General features: G+C 36.1%; 2 protein-coding genes across 8 annotated transcripts in view; one reads left to right on the top strand and one right to left on the bottom strand.

Moving 5' to 3' along the window:
- The window catches only part of ScsbetaG (Succinyl-coenzyme A synthetase beta subunit, GDP-forming), a 279,380-nt gene that overhangs the window by 23,622 nt on the left and 233,937 nt on the right, over positions 1-21,821 (top strand). The gene's annotated exons all lie outside the window — the stretch shown is intronic.
- Positions 1-21,821, bottom strand: part of Mnt — a 259,484-nt gene that overhangs the window by 129,150 nt on the left and 108,513 nt on the right. The window lies entirely within an intron of this gene.

Raw genomic sequence — 21,821 nt, 5'->3', positions numbered from 1 at the left:
CATTATTTCACAATACATATAGTTTTCATATTACCGTTGAGTCCTGTGAGAGGTACCAGGGAAATAAAACATAGGCAAGTAGATTTTGAATCAAAAGGAATTGTTGTCTTTAGATCCCGATATCGCTGCAGAGTCTAACTTGAATGAAGTGGTTCGCTACAGAAATGTGAAATCATATAGGCGGGATGAAGTCTATGATCTGGCAGCCCCCGTACCATCCTAGGATACTGTAGGTTGTTCCCCTACTTATATGAAAAGCGTTAAGTTCGGCCGGGCCGAACTTTTTATACCCTCCACAACGAACTGTATTGAAGGGAATAGGAACAAATTTCTGATGGAAATTTTTGTAGCCCAGAAAAAGGCTAAATACCAAATTTCAGCCACTTCGGTGGAATATTGAGGCTAAAACCTTCAAAATACCGAAATTCGGACGGTACCGTTCTATGGAAGCTATATGAAGACGTTGACCTATACCGACCAATTTTAGGTGGAAAGTTATATACCCTCAACGAAGACTATGCACCAAATTTTAGCCATCTCGGTGGGATATTGATGTCACAACCTTCAAAATACCGAAAATCAGGAGGTACCGTTCTATAGGGGCTATATGAAGATTTATAGGGCCTATATGAAGATCTATACCGACAAAGCTGGAAAGTTGTATACCCCCAATGAAGGCTAACTAGCAAATTTTAGTCATTTCGGTGGGATATTGAGGTCACAACCTTCAAAATACCGAAAATCGGGAGGTACCGTTAATACCCCAAATGGAGACCAAATACCAAATTTCAGCCATTTCGGTGGAATATTGAGGCCACAAGCATCAAAATACCGAGAATAGGGAATTACCGTTCTATGGGGGCTATACTAAGGCGTGGACCAGTACCGACAAGTTTCTGGGGGAAAGTTTTATACCTCCAACGGAGACCAAATATCAAATATATTGAGGCTATATAAAGGAGTGGACCTATTCCAACAAATTTCATATGGAACGTTTATTACCCCAAATGAAGACCAAATACTAAATCTCAGCCATTTTGGTGGATTAATGTGGCCACATCCTTCAAAATACCGAAAATCGGGAGGAACCGTTCTATGGGGGCTGTACGGAGGCGTGGACCTATCGAAGAATAAATACCAAATGTCAGCCATTTCGGTGTGATAATGAGGCTAAAACCCTCAAAATAACGAAAATCGGGAGATAACGTCCTATGGGGCTATATCAAAACGTGGACCTATATAAACATTTTATGGAAGAAATATTTCTTAGCCTCTGGAAACACGAAATACAAAGTTACAACCGATTCTGTGGTCAAATGGGTCTAATACATTCAAAATAATTTAAAGATACCCGTACTATATATGGGGCGTTATATGGGGGCTATACAAAAACGTGGACCTATATAAACAAACTTTGGTAGAAATGTTTTTTATCCTCTGGAGACACAAAATACCAAATTACAACCAATGGGACAAATATCTTAAAAATTCCTTAAAACGACGACGCGTCACTTTGTATGGGGGCTATACGAAAACGCGGACCTACATAGCCTGCTTTCAATACCAAAAGTCCTACATACATATAATAGATTTTATCAAAATGTCATCCACCTACTTCAATCCTTTCGGACGCTAGAGTGATTTCCACAGACGGACAGACGGACGGACATGGCTATATCGATGTAGAATTGCTCGCTGATCAAGAATGTATATGGTTTGTGGGGTCTACAATGATTATTTCGAGTAGTTACAAACGGAATCACAAACACAATATACCCCCCATCTTATGGTGGAGGGTATAAAAAGGATTCGGATTGGACAATGTGGAACGTAAAGGCTCTTAGCGAAACATCAGGAGTGGCACAATTTATTAAATACAAACTAGGTATTCTGGGAATCAGTGAAATGCGATAGTGCAGCCCAGTGTAAGAAACATCCAGCTATGGAAATACTATTCTGTTCAGCGACAAGGAAAATGTCAATCCCACGGCAGGTTTTCTCGTACCGGATTGACTCGGAACCACACAGCTGGATGTGCCGGGACTGGGGTATCTTACTAAAGTTCTTAACCTTTCGCTAGCAAGAAGTCTGAAAATGGACAGGGTGGTAGCGCTACCGAAGCCAGCCAACGATGCCAGCAAAGGTGGTGAATCGCACAGACCAATTTCGCTTTTATCGCCCGTAGCAAAGACCCTTGAGTCTTTAGTCTACCTCAGCGTCGGAAATAGCTATCCAGTTTGCAATTTTCAGCACGACAATGGCGCTGCACGCCATCTCCACAAATACTTGTCGAGGACTCGACCAAAGCAATCCGCGTAATAGAACAGTGATGGTGGCGCTTGACTTATCAAAAGCCTTTGATGCTGTCAATCACTCCACACTGTTGGAGGACATCGAGTAGGCTACTCTTCGGCCAAGTTTGAAACGTTGTACAATCATTTACATGAGTAGACGCCAGTCGTACGTGGAATTCAGGGACAAGAGGTCCAAGCCCCGTAGAGTAAAACAGAGAGTTCCTAAGGTGTAGTGATATATCCGGAACTGGTTAACATCTACTTCTCCTGAATTTCGCCTCCTCCAGAGGGCATTGATGTATGATGTACGTATTCGGACGATTGTACAATCTTACCGTCTGTTATCTTCTCTTGTAACATTTGTGAAAGGCTGAACTTTTATTTGAATAATTTTACCACCTTTTTCCGCGCGAGGAATATGCAATATCCGCCACTAAATCTACGGCCACTCTGTGCACCACATGGACTGCAGAGGTGAGCACTGGGTTGAAAGTCACGGTCGGTGGTAGCAGAAATCCAACGACCAACCACCCCAAGATTCTAGGGGACACATTCGACAGCATCTTTTAGACGTCCGCGCATGCTACATCTATCTGCGACAAACTGAGATAGAAAATGATCCTCAAGTCACTTGGGCTACAGATAAAGAAATCTTGGTGACCATATATAACGCAACAGGTTGGTCTGCGGTAAGCTAAGCTGCGATGGTGTGGTCCGCGAATACATGTGCACCGCAATGGAAAAATATTCAAATCTGTCAGAATGCTGCCCTGAGAACTGCAACAGGGTGCATCATGTCTTCAGTGGATCATGAAGAAGATTATTCAAGTACAGTAATACAATTGCATGCTCTTGTTAAAGTACTTGCTCTGGTGTTACCGTGAGGGCCATCCTAATCGGAGAACACCCCATCTATCGCAGCTGAGTAGCGTCAACTGCCACAACAAACTAGAGCTCAACTACGCTCAGGATGGTGCATTACTGGGTGGGGGATAATTGACCAATATGTTGGGAGGAGCCTCAGTTCAGCTGTCCAGGTGGTGACAAGTGTGGCAGTGGAACTAGTGACGTATATTTTCATATCCCTTAGATGACATAACTGCAATATGTAAGCTATGTAGTAGATATTTAACCTATGTATCACATATGTCTAGGGTGTCCAAAAAACCGGTTTTTCCAAACAAAACGGTTTTCGGTTAACCGAAATTTTCAGTTTTTTCAAAAACCGGTTTTCGGTTTTCAAAAATTTTCAAAACCGGTTAACCGGTTTAAACCGGTTTTGTAAAATAGGTACAAAATTGCTCATAATTGATAAATATTTGATTAAAAATGTGTGGCAAGGGGTAAATTAAGTATAACTAATTCGTTATTATATAATTATCTGATAATATCCTTGTTATTTAACATTCAACCTTAAAGTGGAGACAGCAAACATAAGTCAGAAACTGTGCTCTAAGTATAGTAAAAGCCCTTACAAATATACGATTGTGTACCAAAGGAATTAAATTTACATTTCATTAAGTCTGGATTCTCCTTCTTGCGTTGAGAACCTCAAAGTATCGTGCCGGAATCAAAATGTACTTTGTTACAGTTCTTAGTTTACTGTAATAATTCAAAAACGTATGAATAACGTAATTCAAACAACCGTGTGATATTACGTATACGCAGTTTTTTTCATGATCGTTCAATTGAACTATATTGGAGTTGTGCCATTTTACACAAAATATTTTCAAGTTTAAAGGTATCTGACATTTATAATTTAGCCGTACCTTTTGTTAGTTAAGTTTAGTTTACTTTCAGCAATAAAATTGTAATGAAATTTTTAAAATATTACTGCTTTTTTTTAAAACCGGTTAACCGACACAAATAACCGGTTTTTTCGGTTAACCGAAAATGACGTTTTTGGCGAAAACCGGTTTCGGTTTTGTAAGTCAAAACCGGTTAACCGGTTTCGGTTTTGGACACCCTACATATGTCATCGATGCTCTCATAGGTTTTGACACCAAGATCGTACAATAATCATCGTAGAATGTGGAGGTTAAATAGGTCCGGATATATTACCCAACCTTGGCGAATTCTCTGTTTCACTCTGCGGAAATCTTCTCAATGTCCTCGAACAGCTTGGCATGGTTGACGTTATCGAAGGGCTTCGATAGGTCAAGCGTCGCCATAACAGTTCGATCGCACTTCCTGTTCTGATTCAGTCCTCGATTGTGTGTGTGTGTGTGGATGCTGTTATGTTATATTGTACATTTCCCGGAATCAGTGCTGATGTTGGGCAACTAAGAAACTTCTTCACATAATGTACAGGAGTAGTGCCTCTTTACTAGTGGCGACAGGTGGGAGATAGTCCTGTGTCATTCACCGCTGCTGGCATGCTTGGCTTCAGTAGCGGCACCACCCTGTCAACTTTCTAGGCTTTTGGTACAAATACTCAACTTCGGATTCATGCAGTTGCTCGTAGAAGCGTCTTCGTTAACCGTGCAGCTAACAATTTGAACATGATGAGCAATTAAGTCCGGGTTGCCAGGACACATCAATTACACTGTGCGACAAAATGGAGCTGAAAGTCTGGGGCACTGAAAATTCCTCTTGGGGAAGAAAGGCCTTGGTGAATATTTTAAGAACCCCGAAGGACATATCTGCCGTGAGTCGAACTTCCGCGTTGTGTCGTGATGAAGTTTTTGCTAGAGACCATGTAAGCCATCAGGAATTAGCGTTATATCTTTGTTCACTGTTGTTTTAGTTTATTTTTGAGATGACATGTCTTCAGTCAAGTCGAATGAGGATTATTTTCGTAGAGAACTTCGACCTTCTCGCTTCCGTCAATGTCCTTTTCGTCCTTTATTTTAAGAGCCGCTATAAAAGTACCACATGATGACGTTTTTCAGCTTCGAAATGTTCTGCAAAAATGTCGCCCAGAAAATTTTAGGTACGGCTCTCATTGACAACTAATCGATTTTGTCGCATTTTTGTGAATTGAAACTTTCATCGAACGTATTTAGGGTTAGAATATATTTTGACAAAAATGTGGATTAGGATTAAAGTTCAAAAGTGTTGCGGAGGAGGTACTTAAAGGAATGGACCAACATAGTCCATTGTGTAAGTGGATCTTATTTTGAGATAGATATCGCGCCCACTAGTTATTTCAGTGGGTCATCGTATTTGGACCAGTATGTCAGGATGCAGGGACTTGTCCACGGAAAACATAATATGCCGGTAAACAGGAGCACGACGAAGAGCATCCAAAGGATCTTTGAACAGACCTTAAACTGCACTTAAACACAAATGTTAAAGTTTTGTGGTTGAGGTACCCTAAGGAGAGGACCGATATGGGCTATTTTAGAACTTAAACTAAGTTTGGACAAAATATTAGGAGATCCAAAGTTGGGACCGAATTGGGTGCCCCGGTGTTGCCATAGGGGTTTTTTACACCTTTCGGACTGTTTTCTCAAGAGGTATGGAAAATAATTTTTACCGTCGTAATTGAGACAGCGAATGCAAGTTGCTTCAACAGAAATTAAGGTGATTTGAGAGCAGGTCTTAAAGTAAACTTATCCAAATTTTGTGTGGGAGGTACCTGAAGGAGTGGATAAATATAGGCGCTATTCGAAACTGATCTATGTCTGGAAAATATATTAGGATGTGTAAAGTATGGACCAAATCGGCCACTCCATTCCAGAGTTATCGTTCGCACAAATTTTCCGAACATTTTTAAACCTTTATGGGGGAGGTACCTGAAGAAGTGGACCGATATGGCTTATCTTCGAATTTAAACTATGTTTGGACAAAATATTACGAAGACAAAAGTTTGGATCGAATCGGCAGATCCTTCCCAGAGTTATCTTGCGCTCCATTGCACAGTGGTGCCACTTGTATGGGGAGGTGCGACAATTTTTTGATTTTTTTCAGTATATGCTAAAAATAAGTAAAAAATACTTTAGAAAAAAATCATCAATATAGGTCCACTTTTTCCTATAGCCCCCATGTAGCGGTAGCACCCAATTTCAGGTATTTTGAAGCTTTTCGGCCCTAATTGGCTGTACTGTGGTATTTGGGGGTTTCCAATGGTCAAAAACCTTCTGCGCCAAAAATTGTGGTCTTAGGTCCAGGTTTCGGTATAGCTCTCATATTACGATACCTCCCGATTTCAGGTATTTTGACGATTTTATCAACATTTTTGGCACGAATCGGTTGTAATTTGCCACTTAGAGTTCTCAATGATCAAAAACCTTCTGCGCCAAAAATGTTGGTCTTAGGTCCAGGTTTCGGTATAGCCCTCACATTACGGTACCTCCCGATTTCAGGTATTTTGAAGATTTTATCAACATCTTCTGCCCGAATTGGTTGTAATTTGCCATTTGGAGTTCTCAATGATCAAAAACCTTCTGCGCCAAAAATTGTGGTCTTAGCTCCAGGTTTCGGTATAGCCCTAATATTACGGTACCTCCCTATTTCAGTTATTCTGAGGTTTTTTATCTACATTTTCGGTTCGACTTGGTTGTAATTTGCTATTTGGAGTTCTTAGTGGTCAAAAAACGTCTCCGAATGGTATCGTGGACAGGAAAGGAAATTATTCCACTTGAGGTCAGAATATTTCATGGTATAAAAAAGTTCTGTACCACCGAACTTTACATTTTTATTTGTTTTCATATTTTATATAGCATCATACATATATCAAAAATATACAAATGTAAAAAATACACTCATAAGTAGATCCCAACACAAAAATGTCTTAATCTTTAAAGAAAACAAGTAAGTCAAGGCTATAGTCGGACGGGGCCGACCATGTGAAACCCTACACCTTTACTACTGGGAATTAGCTTTTCACAAATCAAAATTTATTTGTGGAACAAATGATCATATTGTATGAAATAACTTTGTGGATTTTGGTACACCAAGCTTAAATAATAATATAATAATTGTTTTACAAACATCTCAGAAGGGACAAGGGAGACTTCTCTCATATCAATGAGTGAGTGTACCCTGATTCATGAGGGTTTTATATGGCTGAAATACTCAGAAAATGTCGCAAACCCTACTAAAGGATATTTTGCCACCGTTGAAAATTTAATTTTGCCTGGCAAGGAAATCGTTTTGCAAAAAGGTGGCAAGGCGACGCATGCTGCAATGTATGTATAAAAATCCAATTGGACAATTAAAACGTTATGGCACCATGTAATTTGCAATAATGCAAAAACTGGGAATTGGAAAATGTGGTTCTCTACACAAAACACATTATATATTAAGCAGTAGGCCCGTTATCTAGCAGACACGTGATTGCATGGGGAAGATCAGTAGTTCTATTTCCATATGTAGTCTACTTTGATGGCGTATGCCCTCCAGGAAATAAAATATAGACCAGAAATATTTTTTTGTATTTTTCATGCAAAAGTAATGGTCCATTTCACCCGCTAAATAATATTAGATCATCATCCAAAATTGTAAGCATCTTCTTCTACCTAAACCTTTACCTTGTGCAAAATTTCGTGATTATTCAGCTATAATTGCGAAATCTAGCGTGTTTATGATAACACTACAAACAAATAACTGGATATATTAGGCTGTAACTCTATTATCTTACCATGTACACCAACACAATTGACATCAATATAAAGGTCAAGCGTTCCTCTTCCAAGTATAGCTTACTTGCCAGGAATGCCTCATCCAGGAATAAAGATATAAGCTGTATATTAAAAATTTTCACAATTTTCACACAAAAGTTGTGGTCCATTTAACCCTCTTAATATTATCTGATCGCCATCACAAATTGTAATTGTCATATACTCTTACCTTATTTAAAATTTCGAGGCGATCGGACTTTTATTGCGACCTACAGAGCATCTGCAAAATCGGATACAAATTATGTTTTTGGTCCATTTCACCCGCTAAATATTTCACGATCATCACCAATTAAAATAGCGATATATTCTGATGTGAAACCGACCTCCATACCAAATTTCGTGACGATTGGTCCATAATTGCAGCATGGAGTTTGATTAAAATTTATAATGGACAGACGGACACACATCTCAAAATCGCTTTATCTCGCCGAGATATGAAGATTGGTATGCCACATTGGGGGTCTCCGACGAATATTTCGCGTTGTTACATGAATTTTTACCAAAACAAACTTATAATACCCTTTCCACATAGTGGTGTAGGGTATACAAATCAAAACAAACAATTAAAACACAAAACAAAGAAGAAACTGAGAATACAGTAATCCGGCATATTCACTGAAACGACCAGAGGCATCGTCAGTATTTTTAATGTCACACACGGAAATGCAAATATATATGCAGCTGGAACCAAATTTTTTGTAAATTTCCCACTATTTCGAACATTCTTCAAAAATTTGGAGAATGGCGAAGTTAGTAAAACTCAACTTTAATTTTTAGGACTTGGAAAAAAATCCGCAAAAAAGTATTATAAAAAATTTGATTTTATGCGAATAATGTGTACACATTTTTATGTAAAAGCAATTAGGAAACCTTGTACTAAAACTTCCATTTCGAAAAAAAAATAATTTTATCCTTTCAATTTTAGTTATTTGCCTTGTAAGAAATCATAACCTTACTGATGTTTTTAAAGTTTTTAAGAGATCATACGTAAATGTCAACTTCTTCTGTTTTGTTTTGTTAAATACCGTTATAAATTACAAAACCAGTGTTAAAATATTAAAATGTGATATGTTTAGAGCACTGATGGGCAGAAATGCTCTGCCTCACACAAAAAAGTGTAAAAAATACATGAGTTTCTCGCAATTTGCCCATCAGTGGTTTAGAGACAATTTGCTGACCAGTGTGCAATGGGGTTTTTGCATTTTGTCTCTGGAAATATGGACTTGCCCCTGATGAAAGTTGTGTCGTCGTATAGGGGGCAGTTAATAGAAGTTGATACAATCAAAGCGATTCGATATCAGACCCTTAAACTGAACTTTTCCGAAATTTTGTGTGCGAGGTATCCGAAGGAGTGGACCGATTGAGTCCATATTAGAACCTCAACCTAAGTCTGGCAGAAGTTTCACGAGGCTCAACGTATGGACCAAATCGTTTACTCCCTTCAAGTGTTATCGTGCGCACACATTTTCCGAACATTTTCGAACTTTTGGGGGGGAGGTACTGGACCGAGATAACCCATCTTCGAACTAAAACTAAGTTTGGACAAAATCCGTTCGGGAGTTAACGTGCGCACCAGCCAGCCAGACAGACAGACGGGCGGACATTGTTAACGGATTTCGTCACATACTTGGGGTCTAAAACCATTATTTCGATGAGGCACGTTTTTCCCGTATGAAAGTGTATATACCCTCGTTAGCATAAATGCTGCGGGTATAAACATATAATTGTTGGGGACGTCACCCCTGGTCGAAGTTTCCTTCGAGTCAATCCGTTGCAAAATTGTTGTTTATTTTGATTATTTTCTTATAAGAATCGAACTCGCCACGCAAGCTTCCCATATAACCGTTATTAATGAAACGAACACTTTATAACCTTTTAATAACCTTTGATATTTGTTAAACATTTAAGTACAACATACAAATCGCTACATGTTCGCAAGGCATGTAGCTGGGTATAACCCAAAACAAAATGCTTTTATAGCTGGCTTTAAGAAGAACAGGATTTCTTTTTCTCGAGCACAAAAAATGCTAGAGAAGATGTATGCAGGAAAATAACTACAAAGAAAACGGGAAGTAACAAAGTTTCAATGAAGGAAGAAAGACAAAATACGAGGATGGCAACAAAAACAACAAGCACGGTGGTTGCAGCCAAAAAACAGGTCCTTAATGTTTGAATGAAAACAACAAATACACGTGAGTGGCAAAACACAAAAACAACAGTCAACCAAGCACCAAAAGCGAGAGAGGAATATCGTAGCTGCGGCTGCCACAGTAAACAAGACATGTGTAGTATAGCAGCAGTCATTGCCTAGAACAAGATATGAGAGAGAAGGTAACAAAAAAACTTGTCGTGCAACATCCCATGCGCGTGCTAATGTTGCAGACCATCATTCAAAACAAAATCAGATCAAAACAAAAGGAAAGGAAAACAGGGAAAAAGAAACAAAAACAAAAAACATGTGAACAAAACACTACTGCCGCTGCAGATGGGGCATGAGTAGTACCATTCAATTCTGCAACACCATCACCACCACCAACATTGCTGCTCTCACACACATCCTTTCAACAGGAATACCAGATAACTGGCAAGACTGAGACGTAAAAGAATGATAGATGAAAAAGTAAAGGATAAAACTCGTGCCAAATAAAAAGCAACAATTTGTAAAGATTTGAAGATGTGGGGAATAGGAAAAACATGCGCATAGCTTTACCGGACTAATTTTACACACATGGAGGTTTTTCTGATTTTGTATATCAGCCAAGAGATATATAGGCAGATAGAGAAAGAGAGACTAGTTTTACAATGAAAAAATCCCAAACATGAGCCATGAAATAGTCCTCGCCCACACCTTGACTCTTGCACGATGTAAACAAGTCCCAAAACAAATAAAAAATAACAAACAACAACAATACAACATGTGACTGAAACGACAAATTTAGAAAACAATACCCCCTTCTCTCTCACCAACTCTATGTTATCCAAATAAATTTCAATTCGCCACTAGATACTGGTCGTTGTGAATAAAAATAGTCGAGTTAGCCAGCCCACATCTCCCAGTTCCAGTTTAAGCTTTACCACTCTCTTTAAAACGTGAAACGGGGGAGCATAGAAAAGAACGATTTTAAAACACCTACGGAAGAGCATGGATTTTTCAGATGCATCCATCCATATGGCCACCTATGTATGTACATTGTATGTATGTAGGTGGTATAGCAGCCAGCATCTTTATCAAAACGAAAACACAACAACAGCAAAACAATATCGGCTATGTTTTTATTTTACTTATTGCAATTTAACACCACGCTGTTTTAGTAGATACATCAACATTGAAAAGCAGGCTGTGGAAAAAAACGAAAAGAATTTTTTTTTTGAATTCTACAAAAAGAATGTTGGTGGAAGCTATTTTACCTTCCGTAAAATACTTATAAAAACGATAAATATTCGGTGCATATAACAGAACCTCCCGCTTTTCGGCATTTTAAAAATTGTTCCTAAAATTTTTACCGAACTACCTTTAGGGTCCACAGAAGCAACCTTTCTTTCAGAAACCTTTCTTTCAGGTAGTCCATATTAGCACCCTTTCTTTCCGAAAGGGTCCAAAGAAGCGCCCCTCCTTTTAGAAATGGTTCGTAGAAGCACCCTTTCTTCCAGAAAGGGTCCATAGAAGCATTCTTTTAGAATGGGTCCACAGATGCACATTTTCTTTCAGAAGGGGCCCATAGATGTACCTTTTCTTTCAGAAAGGGTCCATAGAAGCACCCCTTCTTTCAGAAAGGGTCCATAGAAGCAACCTTTCTTTCAGAAAGGGTTCACGGAAGCACCGTTCTTTCAGAAAGGATCCATAAAAGCGCCCTTTCTCTCAGAAAGGGTCTAAAGAAGCAACTCTTCTTTCAGAAATGATTTATAGAAGTATCCTTTCTTTCAGAAATGATTTATAGAAGTATCCTTTCTTTCAAGAAGGATCTATAGAAGCACCTTTTCTTTTAGAAAGGGTCCATAGAAGCAACCCTTCTCTCAGAACGGGCCCATCGAAGCACCCCTTCCTTCAGAAAGGATCCATAGAAGCACCATTTCCTTTAGAAAGGGTCCACAGAAGCACCGCTCTTTCAGAAAGAGTCCATAAAAGCACCCTTTCTCTCAGTAAGGGTTAATATAAGCACCTCTTCTTTTACAAAGGGTTCGTAGAAGCACCCATTCTTTTAGAAAGGGATCACAGAAGCATCCTTTCATTAAAAAAGGTTCTATAGAATCACCCTTTCTTCCGGAAAAGGTTCTATAGAATCACCCTTTCTTCCGGAAAAGGGTCCATAGAAGCCCCCTTTCGTTAAGAAAGGGTCCAAAGAAGCACCGCTCTTTCAGAAAGAGTCCATAAAAGCGCCCTTTCTTTCAGAAAGATTCCATAAAAGCGCCCTTTCTTTCAGAAAGAGTCCATAAAAGCGCCCTTTCTTTGAGAAAGGGTTCATAGAAGCACCCCTTCTTTTAGAAAGGGTTCGTAGAAGCACCCATTCTTTTAGAAAGGGATCAAAAAGGTTCTATAGAAGCACCCATTCTTCCGGAAAAGAAGCGACCTTTCTTTAAGAAAGGGTCTGTAGAAGTACCCTTTCTTTCTTTCTTTCTTTCTTTCTTTCTTTCTTTCTTTCAGAAAGGCGCTAAAGAAGCACCCTCTCTTCCAGAAAAGAGGTATAAAAGCACCCTCTCTTCCAGAAAAGGGGTATAAAGGTACCCTTTCTTTCATAAAGGGTCCATAGAAGCACCACTTCTTTCAAAAAGGATCTTTAGAAGCACACTTTCTTTCAGAAAGGATCTTTAGAAGAACCCTTTTTTCAGAAAGGATCTTTAGAAGAACCCTTTTTTCAGAAAGGATCTTTAGAAGCACCCTTTCTTTCAGAAAGGATCTTTAAATGCACCCTTTCGTTCAGAAAGGATCTTTAGATGCACCCTTTCATTCAGAAAGGATTTATTGAAGTACCCCTTCTTTCAGAAAGGATTTATTGAAGTACCCTTTCTTTCAGAAAGGATTTATTGAAGTACCCCTTCTTTCAGAAATTGAAGTACCCTTTCCTTCAGAAAGGATTTATTGAAGGATCAAGAAGGATCTATAGAAGCACCCGTTCTTTCAAGAAGGATCTATAGAAGCACCCGTTCTTTCAAGAAGGATCTATAGAAGCACCCTTTCTTTCAAAAAGGATCTATAGAAGCACCATTTCTTTTAAAAAGGATCTATAGAAGCACCCTTTCTTTCAAAAAGGTTCTATAAAAGCACCCTTTCTTTCAGAAAGGATTTATAGAAGTACCCTTTCTTTCAAGAAGGATCTATAGAAGCACCTTTTCGTTCAAGAAGGATCTATAGAAGCACCTTTTCGTTCAAGAAGGATCTATAGAAGCACCTTTTCGTTCAGAAAGGGTCTGTAGAAGCACCCTTTCTTTCAGAATGGATCTAGAGAAGCACCCTTTCTTTCAGAAAGGATTTACAGAAGCAACCTTTCTTTCAAAAAGGATTTACAGAAGCAACCTTTCTTTCAAAAAGAATCTACAGAAGCACCCTTTCATTCAGAAAGGATTTACAGAAGCACCCTTTCTTTCAAAAAGGATCTATAGAAGCACCATTTCTTTCAGAAAGGATTTACAGAAGCACCCTTTCTTTCAAAAAGGTCTATAGAAGCACCCCATCTTTTAGAAAGGGTTCGTAGAAGCACCCATTCTTTTAGAAAGGGATCAAAAAGGTTCTATAGAAGCACCCATTCTTCCGGAAAAGAAGCGACTTTTCTTTCAGAAAGGGTCTGTAGAAGTAACCTTTCTTTCAGAAAGGCGCTAAAGAAGAACCCTCTCTTCCAGAAAAGGGGTATAAAAGCACTTTCTCTTCCGGAAAATAGGCATAAAAACACCCTCTCTTCCGGAAAAGTGGTATAGGTTAGGTTAGGTTAGGTTGATAAGAGGGGTGATACTAGATCACCACATGCCCATGTGGACATACACTTAAGCCATAAGTAGGCCTGTTGTGCGCTCTAATTTTGGGTTATGGAGGATTATCTTTTTTTTTTTTTGACTTAGTCTAGGATCTCTGTCCTATTTACATAGTCTCTGATCTTTTTGAACTCGATTGTCCTAATTTGGTCGAGTCCTGGTATAATGTCATTCCCTAGTAACTGGGTTCTCAGATTTGTGAAGGCTTGACAATGGCAGAGGTAATGTTCCAACGTTTCGTCGTCCTCTCCGCATGCTCTGCATTCACTGTTTTCTGCACAACCTATTTTGTGCAGGTGCGCTTTTAGACCTAGGTGACCTGTAAGGATTCCTGTCAGTCTACTAATATCTTTTTTACTTAGTAAAAGTAATTCTTTTGTTTTGTCCTCGTCTGGGTTTCCCCATAGGATTTTTGTGTTTTTTCCCTTCTCTCCACTACTCCAGAGGGATACATGTGCATTTTTTGCCCATGTCTTTAGTTCTAGTCGCGTAGCTTTAAACGGCTTAGCGTTTTCTAGACTTACCGTTGGTTGCTCCTTGGCTTGTTTTGCCAAGGAGTTTGCTATTTCATTACCCCTAATCCCGGTATGCCCTGGTACCCATATAATGTTTACCTTACCGTGTTGGGAGTAATTATTTATAGATTTAATACATTCCAAGACAGTTCTAGATTTCACTGTCTTGGTTGATATAGCTCTAATGGCTGCTTTGCTATCCGTAAGGATATTTACAGTGGTAGGCCTTGTGTGTGTATCAAACCAAAGCAGACACTCTGTTATCGCCCGGAGTTCCGCCTGCAGGATCGTGTTATGATCCGGCAGACGGAGGGAGATTTCCGTTTCCGGTTCCATTATATAAAGACCCAGTCCGGTTCTCCCCCCTAGCACAGCCCCATCCGTAAACCCACAGCTTCCAGCGGGAATCTGTGCTAGAGCTCCCTCGATCCACATGTCTCTGTCAGGTATTGACACTTCACACAAGGCTACTTCACTAGTTTCAGGTATACGGTCCGATACTACCTGATTTATAGATTCAAAAGTGGTATAAAGGTACCCTTTCTTTCAGAAAGGTTCCATAGAAGCACCACTTCTTTCAGAAAGGGTCCATAGAAGCACCACTTCTTTCAGAAAGGATCTTTAGAAGCACACTTTCTTTCAGAAAGGATCTTTAGAAGAACCCTTTCTTTCAGAATGGACCTTTAGAAGAACCCTTTCTTTCAGTAAGAATCTTTAGAATCACCCTTTCTTTCAGTAAGAATCTTTAGAATCACCCTTTCTTTCAGAAAGGATCTTTAGAAGCACCCTTTCTTTCAGAAAGGATCTTTAGAAGCACCCTTTCTTTCAGAAAGGATCTTTAGAAGCACCCTTTCTTTCAGAAAGGATTTATTGAAGTACCCCTTCTTTCAGAAAGGATTTATTGAAGTACCCCTTCTTTCAGAAAGGATTTATTGAAGTACCCATTCTTTCAAGAAGGATCTATAGAAGCACCCTTTCTTTCAAGAAGGATCTATAGAAGCGCCCTTTCTTTAAAAAAGGTTCTATAAAAGCACCCTTTCTTTCAGAAAGGATTTAAATAGGCACCCTTTCTTTCAAAAAGGTTCTATAAAAGCACCCTTTCTTTCAGAAAGGATTTATAGAAGTACCCTTTCTTTCAAGAAGGATCTATAGAAGCACCTTTTCGTTCAGCAAGGGTCTGTAGAAGCACCCTTTCTTTCAGAAAGGATCTATAGAAGCACCCTTTCTTTCAGAAAGGATCTATAGAAGCACCCTTTCTTTCAAAAAGGATCTACAGAAGCACCCTTTCTTTCAAAATGGTTCTATAAAAGCACCCTTTTTTTCAGAAAGGATTTATAGAAGTATCCTTTCTTTCAAGAAGGATCTATAGAAGCACCTTTTCGTTCAGAAAGGGTCTGTAGAAGCACCCTTTCTTTCAGAAAGGATCTATAGAAGCACCATTTCTTTCAGAATGGATCTATAGAAGCACCCTTTCTTTCAGAATGGATCTTTCAGAAAGGATCTAAAGAAGCACCCCTTCTTTCAGAAAGGATCTAAAGAAGCACCCCTTCTTTCAGAAAGGATCTAAAGAAGCACCCCTTCTTTCAGAAAGGATCTAAAGAAGCACCCCTTCTTTCAGAAAGGATCTAAAGAAGCACCCCTTCTTTCAGAAAGGATCTAAAGAAGCACCCCTTCTTTCAGAAAGGATCTAAAGAAGCACCCCTTCTTTCAGAAAGGATCTAAAGAAGCACCCCTTCTTTCAGAAAGGATCTAAAGAAGCACCCCTTCTTTCAGAAAGGATCTAAAGAAGCACCCCTTCTTTCAGAAAGGATCTAAAGAAGCAACCCTTCTTTCAGAAAGGATCTAAAGAAGCACCCCTTCTTTCAGAAAGGATCTAAAGAAGCACCCCTTCTTTCAGAAAGGATCTAAAGAAGCACCATTTCTTTCAAAAAGGATCCAAAGAAGCACCATTTCTTTCAGAAAGGATCTAAAGAAGCACCATTTCTTTCAGAAAGGATCTAAAGAAGCACCATTTCTTTCAGAAAGGATTTACAGAAGCACCCTTTCTTTCAAAAAGGATCTATAGAAGCACCCTTTCTTTCAGAAAGGATTTACAGAAGCACCCTTTCTTTCAGAAAGGATTTACAGAATCACCCTTTCTTTCAGAAAGGATTTACAGAAGCACCCTTTCTTTCAGAAAGGATTTACAGAAGCACCCTTTCTTTCAGAAAGGATTTACAGAAGCACCCTTTCTTTCAGAAAGGATTTACAGAAGCACCCTTTCTTTCAGAAAGGATTTACAGAAGCACCCTTTCTTTCAAAAAGGATCTATAGAAGCACCCTTTCTTTCAGAAAGGATTTACAGAAGCACCCTTTCTTTCAGAAAGGATCTATAGAAGCACCCTTTCTTTCTAACACGATCTATAGAAGCACCTTTTCTTTCAGAAAGGGTCCATAGAAGCACCTTTTCTTTCAGAAAGGGTCCATAGAAGCACCTTTTCGTTCAGAAAGAGTCCGTAGAAGCACCTTTTCGTTCAGAAAGGGTCCATAGAAGCACCCTTTCTTTCGGAAATGGTCCATAGAAGCACCGTTTCTTTCAAAAAGGGTCCATAAAAGCTCCCTTTCTTTCAGAAAGGATTTATAGAAGTACCCTTTCTTTCAAGAAGGATCCATAGAAGCACCTTTCTTCCGGAAAAGGTCTATAGAAGCACTAATTCTTTTGGAAGGGGTCTATAGAAGCACCTTTTCTTTTAGAAGGGGTCTATAGAAGCACCTTTTCTTTTAGAAAGGGTCTATAGAAGCGCCCTTTCTCTCAGAAAGTGTCCAAGGAAGCACCCATTTTTTGAGAAAGTGCCAACATGGGTCCATGTTTTGGTATTGTCTGAAACAGATCTATAGAAGCACCCTTTCTCTCAGAAAGGGTCTACAGAAAGAGTGTTTCTTTCCCAAATTGTCCATGGAAGGACACTTTTTTTTCAGAAAGCGTCCATAGAAACACCCTTTCTTTCAGAAATAGTCCATAGAAGCAACGTTTCTTTCAAAAAGGGCCCCCAGAAGACTCTCCATCTGCTATCAGAGGTTCACTTTCCCTTTCGTACGCATACATAAATAGGGTGAATCAGATTAAAACGCTTTCTATGAGGTGGTTGGACACGTTGAGAAAAAATACACGTTGAAAATATGGAGAATTCAAACTTCACCCTAACGCCCTTTATCGATATAGAGGGGGCCTTAGAGCCTCTTCAGACAGTTCAATCCTTTGTATTGTATGAATCTCTGGCCATTAGTAAAGAAAGTGAGGACAAGACGGTATCTTATCTGAGACTTGGCGGATCATAGCAGTTTTAGGCTCACCAGATCAGGAACAAGTCTCCCTTGTCCCGTCTGGGATATATGTGGAACAATTATAGATCAGGGATCATTAAGAGCGACTATAAGATGTCAAATGGTATACATTGGACAGAAAGTTCACGGTCTCCAACCCACCCGTGTGGGATTATAATAACATCAGTGTCTACAATAGAACTGGATAATGGCTGACGTCTGCCTTAACTTCTATTACTACCAATATTCGCCAACAACTAAAACCTAGAGACAAATGCTCAGTTTCATTGTTGACTTCCAACGCATAGCTAAAAGAAACTAAACAACAACAACTCTGGAATTTATTAGTTTGTTTACAAACAACAAAGTCAAACCAAAAAACTGGATGAAGATGGGCGAATAAATGTGTTTTGTGGAAGTAGAACCAGAAAAACCTGCTGCATTTTACTGGACTGGAGGAGACGAAACACTTTAGAAGACCATCATCAACCAAGAGGAATAGAGAGAAAAGATACAAAAAAAGAAATGACACAAACAAGAAACAGGAATTTCAGCCACAGAGAGGAGTAGTTGTGCTGACTGCAAGTAATAGTATGATCGACCAGTAGTAGGTCGAGTGCAGGCCACTTAAAAAGGAAGGATGGTGGAATGGACAACAGAATTGAGTGAGTGGAAGTGGTTTGTTTGTGAGCTGTGTTACAGTTTTGTGTATTACTTCCATGCTTGCAATATTTATAAATTGCAGAGCAAGACAGAGAAAGAAATAACACCAAACCAACCGTCATTATCATCAGAGTCATCATTGCTTTTCAGTTTGGCTGGATGGTGGCATTTGCAATGCGACAACAACAAATGAAACAAGTTTGATGTTTTGAACGGCAATTGTGCAATTTATACCACCTCAGGCCATGGGCCCGATGTTAAAAACAAATGTCATCTTATGTTTGAATGTTGTGTGTATGGATGGCATGACTGCTGAAGTCAATTCGTGATTGTTTGGTCGGTCTGGGTTTTTGTTTTACCATTCTGCTACCAATGATTAGTTGAAGAATGTATTAATAATATACAAACAACAGCAACAACATAAATTGACCATGTCCGGAAATTAATATGTCATTTGTAGTGTGAAACTGGTAGCTTAAATGAGCTGGAAAAAGTAGAAGCGGTAATGAATAAGAATTAAACAGTTAAACACCGGTGGCATGGCAAAATATCAAATGTTTATTTTAAGCTCCAAATTTGGCATTTCCCCTCTAAGAACTAATGTTTCGGAAATTTTATAGAAGAACTGATTTTGAAATATTAAAATGATTTTTTTTCAATAATCGTGGATTTTTTAAAATATTTTCTCAATAGTCGTGGATTTTTTCAAATATTAAATATTGTTTTTTAATAATCATGGATTTTTTAAAATATTTTTTTAATAATCGTGGATTTTTAAAAAGTATTTTTTTGAATAATAGTGATTTTTTTTAGAATTATTTTTTCAATAATAGTGGATTTTATAAAAATATTTTTTCAATAGTCGTGGATTTTTTAAAAATATTTTTTCAAAAATCGTTGATTTGTTAAAAATATAATCGTGGATTTTTAAAAATATTTTTCAATAATCGTGGATTTTTTAAAAAACATTTTTTCAATAATCGTGGTTTTTTAAAAATCTTTTTTCAATAATCGTAGATTTTTTATAAATATTTTTTCAATAATCGTGGATTTTTTAAAAATATTTTTTCAATAATCGTAGATTTTTTATAAATATTTTTTCAATAATCGTGGATTTTTTAAAAATATTTTTTCAATAACCGTAGATTTTTTATAAATATTTTTTCAATAATCGTGGATTTTTTAAAAATATTTTTTCAATAATCGTAGATTTTTTATAAATATTTTTTCAATAATCGTGGAGTTTTTAAAAATATTTTTTCAATAATCGTAGATTTTTTATAAATATTTTTTCAATAATCGTGGATTTTTTTAAAAATATTTTTTTAATAATCGTAGATTTTTTATAAATATTTTTTCAATAATCGTGGATTTTTTAAAAATATTTGTTCAATAATCTTGGTTTTTTTAAAAATATTTTTTTCAATAATCGTAGATTTTTTAAAAATATTTTTTCAATAATCGCAGATTTTTTAAAAATATTTTTTCAATAATCGTAGATTTTTTAAAAATATTTTTTCAATAATCGTAGATTTTTTAAAAATATTTTTTCAATAATCGTGGATTTTTTAAAAATATTTTTTCAATAATCGTGGATTTTTTTAAAATATTTTTTAAATAGTCGTGGACTTTTTAAAATATTTTTTCAATAGTCGTAGATTTTTTTTAAAAATAATCGTGAATTTTTTAAAAATATTTTTTAAATAGTCGTGGATTTTTTAAAATATTTTTTCAATAATCGTAGATTTTTTTTTAAAAATAATCGTGGATTTTTTAAAAAACTTTATCAATAACCGTGGATTTTTTAAGAATATTTTTTAAATAGTCGTGGATTTTTTAAGAATATTTTTTAAATAGTCGTGGATTTTTTAAAATATTTTTTCAATAATCGTAGATTTTTTGCAAATAATCGTGGATTTTTTAAAAATATTTTTTCAATAATCGTGGTTTTTTTTAAAATAATCGTGGGTTTTTTAAAAATACTTTTTCAATAATCGTGAATTTTTTAAAAATATCTTTTTAATAATAATGGATTTTTAAACATATGTTTACAATAATCATGGATTTTTTAAAAATATTTTTTTAATAATCATTTATTTTTTAATAATATTTTTTCAATAATCGCGGATTTTTTAAAAAAAATTTTTCAATGGAATTTTAAAAAATATTTTGTTTATTAATCGTAGATTTTTTACAAATATTTTTTTCGAAAAACGTAAATGTTTTAAAAATATATTTTCAATAATCGCGGATTTTTTAAAAATATTTTTTTAATAATCGTGGATTTTTAAAAATATTTTTTCACAGTAGTGGATTTTTTAAAAATATTTTTTCAATAATCTTGGTTTTTTTAAATATTTTATCAACAATGGTGGATTTTTTAAAAATATTTTTTTCAATAATCGTGGATTTTTTAAAAATATTTTTTCAAAATCGTATATTTTTTAAAAATATTTTTTCAATAATCGTAGATTTTTTAAAAATATTTTTTCAATAATCGTAGATTTTTTAAAAATATTTTTTCAATAATCGTGGATTTTTTAAAATATTTTTTCAATAATCGTAGATTTTTTTAAAAATAATCGTGAATTTTTTAAAAACATTTTTTAAATAGTCGTGGATTTTTTAAAATATTTTTTCAATAATCGTAGATTTTTTTAAAAATAATCGTGGATTTTTTAAAAATATTTTTTAAATAGTCGTGGATTTTTTAAAATATTTTTTCAATAATCGCAGATTTTTTTAAAAATAATCGTGGATTTTTTAAAAAAAAATTTTCAATAATCGTGGATTTTTTAAAAATATTTTTTAAATAGTCGTGGATTTTTTAAAATATTTTTTCAATAATCGTAGATTTTTTTAAAAATAATCGTGGATTTTTTAAAAATATTTTTTTAAATAGTCGTGGATTTTTTTAAAAATATCTTTTTAATAATAATGGATTTTTTAAACATATGTTTTCAATAATCATGGATTTTTTAAAAATAATTTTTCAATAATCTTGGTTTTTTAAATATTTTATCAACAATGGTGGATTTTTTAAAAATATTTTTTTCAATAATCGTGGATTTTTTAAAAATATTTTTTCAATAATCGTAGATTTTTTAAAAATATTTTTTCAATAATCGTAGATTTTTTAAAAATATTTTTTCAATAATCGTAGATTTTTTAAAAATATTTTTTCAATAATCGTGGATTTTTTAAAATATTTTTTCAATAATCGTAGATTTTTTTAAAAATAATCGTGGATTTTTTAAAAACATTTTTTAAATAGTCGTGGATTTTTTAAAATATTTTTCAATAGTCGTAGATTTTTTTAAAAATAATCGTGGATTTTTTAAAAATATTTTTTAAATAGTCGTGGATATTTTAAAATATTTTTTAAATAGTCGTGGATATTTTAAAATATTTTTTTCAATAATCGCAGATTTTTTTAAAAATAATCGTGGATTTTTAAA

The sequence above is a fragment of the Musca autumnalis genome, unplaced genomic scaffold (assembly GCF_047663935.1).
Source record: "Musca autumnalis isolate F117 unplaced genomic scaffold, ASM4766393v1 scaffold_3, whole genome shotgun sequence".
Taxonomy (NCBI): domain Eukaryota; kingdom Metazoa; phylum Arthropoda; class Insecta; order Diptera; family Muscidae; genus Musca; species Musca autumnalis.
Note: the sequence above shows the minus strand (reverse complement) of the source record. Positions and strands in the feature narration are given on the sequence as shown.